Below are 9614 nucleotides of genomic sequence, written 5' to 3' on the forward strand. Positions count from 1 at the left end.
AAGACCCAGGATTTCCTTCTTCTTTTAGTAATAGAATCACCACCATACCTACCCACCACTGGTTTTACCTGGCCAAGGGCTACTAAGTAGAGGCTATGTTTTTCAGCCTCTCTTGCAGTTAGTTGTAACCACGTGACTGTGACCTTTCTGGACCATGTGAACTAAAGTGTCTGTCTGCAGTTTCCTGAGAATAGGAACTACCTGTCCTGCGACTTTTCTCTTCCTCCTTCCCACAGGCTTGGACATGCCTGGGTAGCGGCGAGCCAGCTTTTACGATATAGCTGAGGATACCACCCTTGACAGTGATCAAGTAGCAAGGAAGTACTGGGTTTCTGGATAACTGTGTGAGGCAGAGCCGCCTGCTACCCTGAACCTTTGGTGTAACTATGTTGTGTTTTATGAGAGAGAAATAAGCCTCCACCTTGCTCAAGTCACTGTATTTTGGTATTTCTTTGTTATAGCAACTTAGCCTATATCCTAACTAATAATAGTAATTTCTGTGCCTCAATTTATTTTTCTGTAAAATAGCAATAGAATTATGTTCTCCACTGAGTTATTGTGAGGAAAGAAATATACGTAAGATACCTGGGCTGTGGTTATTATATGTGATCGATATTGACAAGTTTCACAAGAGAGTTCTGAAGAGGTGACTAAAGAACTTGGGAGGATATAGCGCCAGTGTAATGGAGGCACATTACATGCGATTGGATCTTGATTTAGCAACAAAAGCATAAGAACAACAAATGTCTTGCATTTAAATGTGAGTAAGCTAGTTAAAATGTTTAGAAATAACTACCTGAAACATTTTCCCTTCCTAGCAATTTGGATTGCTTCTCTGCCTGAGGCTGACATGAGGGAGGGACAGAATGCATGGAGGATGAATCAGTAGTAGATACCAGACTGATGTTCCAAAAGAGAAGGTGGAAACAGCCTTCCCTCGGCAGGCTTCAGAAGTGGGATCAGGGAAGGAGCCTCAGGACAGTGTGGGTTTCTTCCCTTGTTCTTATGAGGGGGATGAACAGTCAGCAGGAAGTGTGAATTCTGAATTGACAAAAATTTAATTTAAATTCAGTTGGGACGATCCCATGGAGAAGGTAATGGCTACCCACTCCAGTACTCGTGCCTGAAGAATTCCATGGACAGGGGAGCCTGGCGGGCTACAGCCCATGGGGTTGCAAAGCATCGGCCGTGACTTTTACAAAGTCGGACAGCAACTTTTACAAAGACATAAACAATGTTGTTTTCTCTGCTATTAGCAGGAGTAGAGCCTTGAGTCTAAGACAGAATTAGTTGTGGAAAATAACTGGGGTCACAAAGATTCTGACACAACTTAGCGACTGAACAACAACAATGATTATATTCCTTTGCACACCTGAGTCATGGCATGCAAATTTCTATCCTGCTAGAGGCAATGGCACCCCACTCCAGTACTCTTGCCTGGAAAATCCCATGGATGGAGGAGCCTGGTAGGCTGCGGTCCATAGGGTTGCTAAGAGTCGGACACGACTGAGCAACTTCACTTTCACTTTTCACTTTCATGCATTGGAGAAGGAAATGGCAACTCACTCCAGTGTTCTTGCCTGGAGAATCCCAGGGACGCGGGAGTCTGGTGGGCTGACGTCTATGGGGTCGCACAGAGTCGGACACGACTGAAGTGACTTAGCAGCAGCAGCAGATGACTCCAGGTTAATACACTATTATAGGTCAATTTCATTTATGAATATGGATTCCATAATCTTATAACATTGGCAAATTTAATCCATTAAGATAGTAAAAAAAAAATACATCACATCCAACAAATGCAAGTGTAAAAGGATTTTAAACTAGAAGTTTCAGCCAGAAATCCTGAGGCAATAGATATTCAATAACACTGTTGTCAGTATACTATTGTGTAAGAATTTCAGAGTAGAGTCAAAAACCAGTTTCATAGTTTCCAACTCCTTCACCCTCAAGGTGTAAAGGCTGTTGGTGCAGGACTTTTAAAGAGGACATTTCTGGAGAGAGTTACGCTATTTCTCTCCTCCCCTCTCTCAGTGAGTAGGGGTAGGGCGTTCATTCCTGTTCTCAAGTCATGGGAGAGCTATTTCACTGGGACCATCTGGATACTTATCCTTGATGTAACTCCTTCAGGTAGTAGACCAGTCTCTGACTCATGCCTGGAATGTGTAAGAGGCAGAGATGGCCTGGCTAGGTGATCCTGTCACCAAGTTGAAGGGGAAGTGAATCAAGTGGCCAGCATGGAGGGAGAACTGGTTTAAATCCTTTTCAATCCTGCCCAAGAGAATTGTCTGAAGGAGCCATGGGACCCCCACAGAAAGACCCACTGTAGAGTGGACCACCAAAAAGCAAATGCGGAGGTGGGGAGCAGCCAATGAAAGGGAAATCATGTCACCTGCGTTGTGGTAGGAACAACAGAAATGTTCCTACTGGGGGCTTTTGCAGAATCCTCAAAGCTACTTCAGGAGAGAAAGAGTCAGCTTTGACTATTTGCCAATCCCAGAGAGCTTGAATCTGTTTAAGTATTTAAATACTATTTATTTGGTTTCTCTCCCAAACCTGAGAGAGCCAGCTGGAAGAGAAGGAGATAGATACTCTAGGCAGAAAATGAGAATATAACCATGGCCCTACCTCCTTCCATTCCTGCTATAAATATTCATACAGAAGGTCCAAGTTAGGGAAGGAGAGGAGTTTTTACTTTAAAGAAAGCTTGACAATTTGATCAGTATTTAGAATTGGGCATTCTAATGCCTGGACTGTCAGGACCATGAGAACTTTTCTTAACTAAGAGTCATGTGTATGCCCAAGATTTATTGGAACAGAGAGGAAAGATTCCCCAATGAATAAAATTTAAAGGCACATTGTGAATCAGATCCAAAAAGCATAAACTTTGTAAAAAATTGGTAAATTAGATTTCATGAGAATTTAAAATTTGGGGTCTGTATCTACACAATGGAAAGCTATTCAGCAAAAAAGCATGTGAGCTATTAGGAACAAATAACAGGTGCAGTAATATGAGTGAATCATAAAAACAATATGCTCAGTGAAAAAAGCCAGACACAAAAGCATACATACTATATGATTTCATTACATAAAATTCTAAAAAAGGAAATACCAAACTACAGTGACAGGAACCAGATCAGTGATTGCTTGGGTGCTACAATGTTCATCATAGCACTATTCATAATCACCCCAAAATAGAAACAACTGAAATGTCCATCAGCTGATGCATGCATAAATAAAATGTGGTATAGCCATACAGTGGCATATTATTTGATAATAAAAAGGAATAAAACACAGATACATGCTACAACCTGGATAATCATTGAAACATCATGCTAAGTGAAAGGAGCCAATTACATAGGACCACATGTTGTGTGACGCCATTTATATGAATTGTCCAGAACAGGCAAATCTGTAGTGACAGAAAAGTAGATTAATGGTTGTTTCAGGCTGCAGGAAGAGTTGGGGTAAAAAGGGTTATGAGGTTTCTTTTGGGGGTGATAAAAATGTCCCCAAATTTATTATATTTAATAAAATACAATATTTTATATAATATTGTTATATAATATATTATAATATAGAACATATTATACATTATAACATACAATATATTATAATAATATAAAATATTTTTGATTTATAATATTAATTTATTATTATTTATTATTATTACAGTGATGATTGTGCTACTCTGTGAATATACTAAAAAAACATTGAATTGTACTTTTTAAATGTGAATTGTCTCTCAATAAAGATGTGGATTATCTCTCAACAAAGCTGATACCCAAAAAATGTTGTTGGTGATGATTGAAAATCCTTTTATAGGAGAGTCAAGTTGGATTCTTACCAATACCATAAAAATATACATTTCTGATCAATTAAAAACCTAAACATAAAAAATGCTAAGAGGGAGCTCCCTGGTGATCCAGGGGTTAAGATTCTGCACTTCCAATGCAGGGTGTGCAGGTTTGACTCCTGGTCTGGGAACTAAGATCCCGTATGCCACGAGGTGCCACCAAAAAATAAATTAAAAAAAAAAAAAGAATGTTATTTTTTTAAGTCATGAATTTACTAGGAAAAAAAACTGTAGAAAAATGTTTATGGCCTTAAGAGTAAGGAAAATCTTACAGAAGAAGATTCAAAGAGAAAAAAATGTATAAAAGTGATACATTTGACTATGTCAGTAATAAAAACTTTAAAACAATAAATACCTTTATGATATCTAGAGCTTAAGATATATAACAGACCAAGAGAAAATAGATTTAAGTATCTGAGAATTAAGATTAATAATGCATAAAAAACTGCTGTTATTAATTTTAAAAGGTACAGAAAATAGGATACCAACAATTTACAAATGGGAAAACACAAGTGGCCAATATACATACTAAAATATACATTTGAGCAACTCTCCTAGGAATCAGGGAAATTAAATTTAAAATAAAAATGTTTTGGACTTTCTTGGTGGTCCAGTGGTTAGGACTCTGCGCTCTCACTGCTGAAGGTCCAGGTTCAATTGCTGGTTGGGGAACTAAAATCCCATAAGCTACATGGCATGGCCAAAAGTAAATAAATAAAAATATCACCCATCAGATTGAGGAATTTAAAAGATTATTAAAACTGTTAGGAAGAATATGAAAGACTTTCACAGAGGTCACAGGTAATTTTCAAAAATACTGCAGGTAGGAATATAAATTGGTGCAGCCTCTTTGGAAGGCAAACTGGCAGCATAGACTGAAATTTTAAATGTGTGTCCTCTAGGGCTCTCCTAGTGGCTCAGATGGTAAAGAATCTGCCTGCAATGTGGGAGACCTGGATTGATCCCTGGGTTGGGAATATCCCCTGGAGGAGAGCATGGCAACCCACTCCAGTATTCTTGCCTGGAGAATCCCCATGGACAGAGGAGCCTGGTCGGCTGCAGTCCATGGGGTCACAAAGAGTCAGACACGACTGAGTGACTAAGCACGCACACACACCTCTAGGTATCTACCAGAGTAAAGCATTTACCCAAGTGTAACACTTGTATAAAGGAGTTTACGGTAGCATTGCCTTCATAGGACAAACTGGGAACAATCTGAAGTCTATCAGAAGTAGACTGGCTATGCAAAATTTAAAAGAAAAGGTTGATTGCTTTGTATAGAGAATGACCTCCAGGATTTATAACTGAATGACAAAACAAAGCTAGGGAACAATGTTTGATATGATGAAAGTGAAAGTCAGTCAGTCCTGTCCGACTCTTTCCAACCTCATGGACTGTAGCCTGCCAAACTCCTCTGCCCATGGAATTCTCCAGGCTAGAATACTGGAGTGGGTAGCCTTTCCCTTCTCTAGGGGATCTTCCCAACCCAGGGATTGAACCTGGGTCTCCCATATTGCAGGCAAATTCTTTACCAACTGAGCTACCAGGGACGTTTAGTAAAAACAAACTCACATAAAACAATGTTACCTGCAGGTTTATCTTATTTAAAACATAAGAGAATGTCTGATACTATTGAACTGAAAATAATAGCGAATGGTTGCTTAAAATAACATGATATTGAGGGTTTTCTAGTAAAGAAATTGCTCTAAGCCCTTTGTAACATTTAACACATTCAAGCCTACAACAACTCTATAAGGTGAAGTGAGGTTAAATAACTCACTTCAGAGTTAAATAACTCCAGAGTCATGAATAAGTTGCAAAATCCAGATTCAAACTTGGACACTCTAGCTCCAAGAGTTATCAGTCTTAACTTTGGTTATGTGCGGGAAACAGGACTGGGATTGGGGTATGATTGAAGGCAACCATGGCCTAATTTGTAATGTCTTTATTTTGTACTAAGTATAAAAACACATAAAGGAAAGCTAAACAATGAATTTAGGATGATTGTTACAGATGGGGAGAGTGAAATAGAAATAAAATCGATGTGGAGTGTGCAGAAGGTGCATGAATTTTTTGTGTCAATAAAAATTCATTTAAAAAGAAATATGACAATTTACCAATGATTATAGCAGATTAGAGAGAGAACTCTGATCCCACTTAATTCATTATTCTTAGAAAATACAAGCGTAAACTTATCAGAATGTTTTGAAAACTGGAGATGACTACTTTCTGACACAACAATGAATAAAATGTTCTCAATTTGGAAACTAGTATGTTAAAGTTGAGATTCAGACAAAACACTTTCTCAAGTATTACCATAAACTATCTTTCCAACCTTTCCCTCCCCTCCTCCAACAAATGGTAGGAGAAATCCATGCTCCATTTCCTGCCCATGTTTTGCTGAATTCCCATTTTATCCTCTGCTCAAGATGTTTGCGCCCCACTTCTTTGGCTTACTCAGTCCTTCGGGGAACTATCTGCACCTAGTGGATACATAGCCTGCAGGCCTTTAACATGTGTTAATAGATTTGGGAAAGATTGAAGGCAAGAGGAGAAGTGGACAACAGAGGACGAGATGATTGGATGGCATCACCAACTCAGTGGACATGAGTTTGAGCAAGCTCTGGGACATGGTGAAGGACAGGGAAGCCTGGCATTCTGCAGTCCATGGGGTCTCAAAGAATCGGACGTGACTGAGCGACTGAACAGCAGCAACAAACAGATCTGGAATGACTGCAGTAGAAATCTCTCTTTTTCCCTTTCCAGAGCCGGCCCCAGACACAGCAGCAGTCGTGATGTTGATGCCCAAAAAGAACTGGATTGCCATTTATGAACTCCTTTTTAAGGAGGGGGTGATGGTGGCCAAGAAGGATGTCCACATGCCCAAGCATCCGGAGCTGGCAGACAAGAATGTGCCCAATCTTCATGTCATGAAACCCATGCAGTCTCTCAAGTCATGAGGCTACGTGAAGGAACAGTTTGCCTGGAGACACTTCTACTGGTACCTCACCAACGAGGGCATCCAGTATCTCCGCGATTACCTCCACCTGCCCCCTGAGACTGTGTCCGCCACCCTGCGCCGCAGCCGTCCTGAGACTGGCCGGCCACGGCCCAAAAGTCTGGAGGGAGAGCGACCTGCAAGACTCACACGAGGGGAAGCCGACAGAGACACCTACAGACCAAGTGCCGTGCCCCCTGGTGCCGGCAAGAAAGCCGAGGCTGGGGCTGGGTCAGCAACTGAATTCCAGTTTAGAGGCGGATTTGGTCGTGGACGTGGTCAGTCACCTCAGTGAAGTTGTAAGAGGTTGTTTTGTGTTGAATAAACCTGTAAAGAGAAAAAACTAAAAAAAAGAAAAGAAAAGAAATCTCTCTTTTTTTTCCTTTGCAGTAGGAATCTTATCCAACAGGAATTAGGACTGGAAATGGAATAATTCAGTTAAAGTCAGAAATCACAAAATGTGATCTATACTTACATTAAATATTTTTGACTTCAAGCATATTTGTACATTCATTCACCAATGTTATAATGTAAAGCAAGGTTGAATAGGAGGATTGAATCCCTGCATTAACTTTCTTGAACATACAACATTCACAACATGCATTTTTATGGTTTAAGTTTGGCTTTCTTTAAAGTGGAGCAAGAACTTAAACACACCTGGGAAAGAAATCTGTGTACAGGACTTTAAATTACTTAGAATTATTTACCCAACTTCTTACAATTGTTTTGCCCACACTTATTTCAATGGTAGCTTTTGTTTTTTTACTAACACAGTCTTTATTGAATCTTTTCAAAGCATTCCACTAAGTTTAAAAACAATTTAATGAAATGATGCAAACACAGAAGAAAAATAGAAAGGACACCTGTTCCCACACTCAACTGTATGAATGTTACCATTTTGCTGTACTTGGTTCAGATTTTTCAAAAAGGAATCAATATTACAGATAGAATTGGAACCTTCTGCACACTCCACATTGGTTTTATTTCTGTTTTACTCTCCCCATCTGTAACAATCATCCTGAATTCACTGTTTAGCTTTCCTTTATGTGTTTTTATACTTAGTACATACATGTACCAATAAATAGATACATTTATATAGCTTTGTTTTACATGTTTTGAATCTATGTGTAAATTGTATCATACTGTATTTTTCTCTCATCATATGTGTTTGAGATTTATCCTTGCTGCTATTTGTAGCTCTGGTTTACTCATTTGAACTGTTGCATTGTATTCTATTTTGCAAATATTCCAAAATGTATTTATTTTCTCTCTGGTTGACTATTTGGGTTATTTCCATTTTTCCCCCCAATAAAAAATACTGCACTGATCATTCCTTCATACATCTCCTTGTATATATATATGAAAGTTTCCCTAGCAAATATAATAAGAAATGGAATGTGGGGGACTTTCCTGGTGCCTAGTGGCTGAGACTCCACACTCCCAGTGCAGGGGCCTCAGGTTCCATCCCTGGTCAGGAAACTAGATTCCACATGCTGCAACTTAAAAGATCCTGCATGGTGCAACTAAAGATCTCACATGCTGCAACTAAGATAAACTTAGTTAAACTAAGATAAACAACTAGCACAACCAAATAAAATGAATAAATAAATATTTTAAAAAATCTATTAAAAAAGAAATGGAATTTTGGGGTCAAAGGTCATGCACATCTTCACAAGCATATTGTCAAATTATTTTCTAATATGGTTGTAATGATTTATGCTTTCACTAGCAGTGAGTGCGATCATTGCTCTATAGCCAACACTCATGTTATCAATCTTTTCCCATTTAGGTGAGTGTGGAATGGTATCCCAGGTGGTTTTATTTGGATTTGGCTTATCTATAATGAGATGAATTATCTTTTCATACGTTTGTTGGCAATCTAGATGTCCTCTTCTCATAATTGCTTGCTTCTCTCCTTTGCCCATTCCTCCATTATTTATCTTTTATTCCTGATCTGCAGAAGCTTTGTTAAATTCTAGATACCTATCTTTGTCACTTAAATGAATTGCAAATGTCTTTCTCAGATTGCAGCTTGTAATTTATCTTTGTTAATGTCATATTTTGTTGCATAAATATCTTTAAAATAGAGCTGATCACATTTAATAGTCTTTTCTGTCATGGCTTATGCTTTTGAGGTTTAGGAAATGCTTACCTGAAAGATTCTGCTTACATACTCTTCAAAATGTTTTGAAGCTTTATTTTTTCATATTTGTGCTTGTTTTACTTAGATATGGTTTTCGGTGTGGTATGGGGATAGGGACCTTTCATCTTTCCCTTCTCTCTCTTTCTCTTCTGTGTATACAGTCATCTTACCCTAGGTTCTCTGAAAAACAGAACCTGAGGTACCACCTACATGCTGAGGTACTGAGAGGGGCAATCCTAGGGCTGCAGTAATTAAGGAAAAGAGAAGTTAGGTGTGGGAGAAAAGAAAGCAAATACAAGCTTGATATGTTACCAAGCTGGTCACGGCTTCCCAAGGAAATCCAGCCTTGGTCACCCAGGACATTGTCCCAGCAAGTTCTGGGGAGACACCACATCTCAGAACTGTCAGTCAGAGAGAGGAGGAAGGGGTAACAGTTTATCTGCTGGCTCCTCCTTTCTCCTTCCTCTTCATGATTGAAGTTTACTCCATTGGAAGTTAAGTCACTTCTGGGTTGTTATACCAACCCAATGGGGAAGCCAGTCTCTAGCACGCTTATGTGGTACTTGATGGTTTGTTTGAACTGATAGTGATGGAAGAGCCATATCCCCCATGAGTCT

The 9614-nt window shown here is 39.1% G+C and overlaps 1 pseudogene; it reads left to right on the forward strand.

Moving 5' to 3' along the window:
• Window positions 1–765: 765 nt before the first annotated feature.
• On the forward strand, window positions 766–7202 carry LOC122428114 (annotated as a pseudogene).
• The last annotated feature ends 2412 nt before the right edge of the window (window positions 7203–9614 follow it).

Source organism: Cervus canadensis, chromosome 2 (genome assembly GCF_019320065.1).
Source record: "Cervus canadensis isolate Bull #8, Minnesota chromosome 2, ASM1932006v1, whole genome shotgun sequence".
NCBI classification, from domain to species: Eukaryota; Metazoa; Chordata; class Mammalia; order Artiodactyla; family Cervidae; genus Cervus; species Cervus canadensis.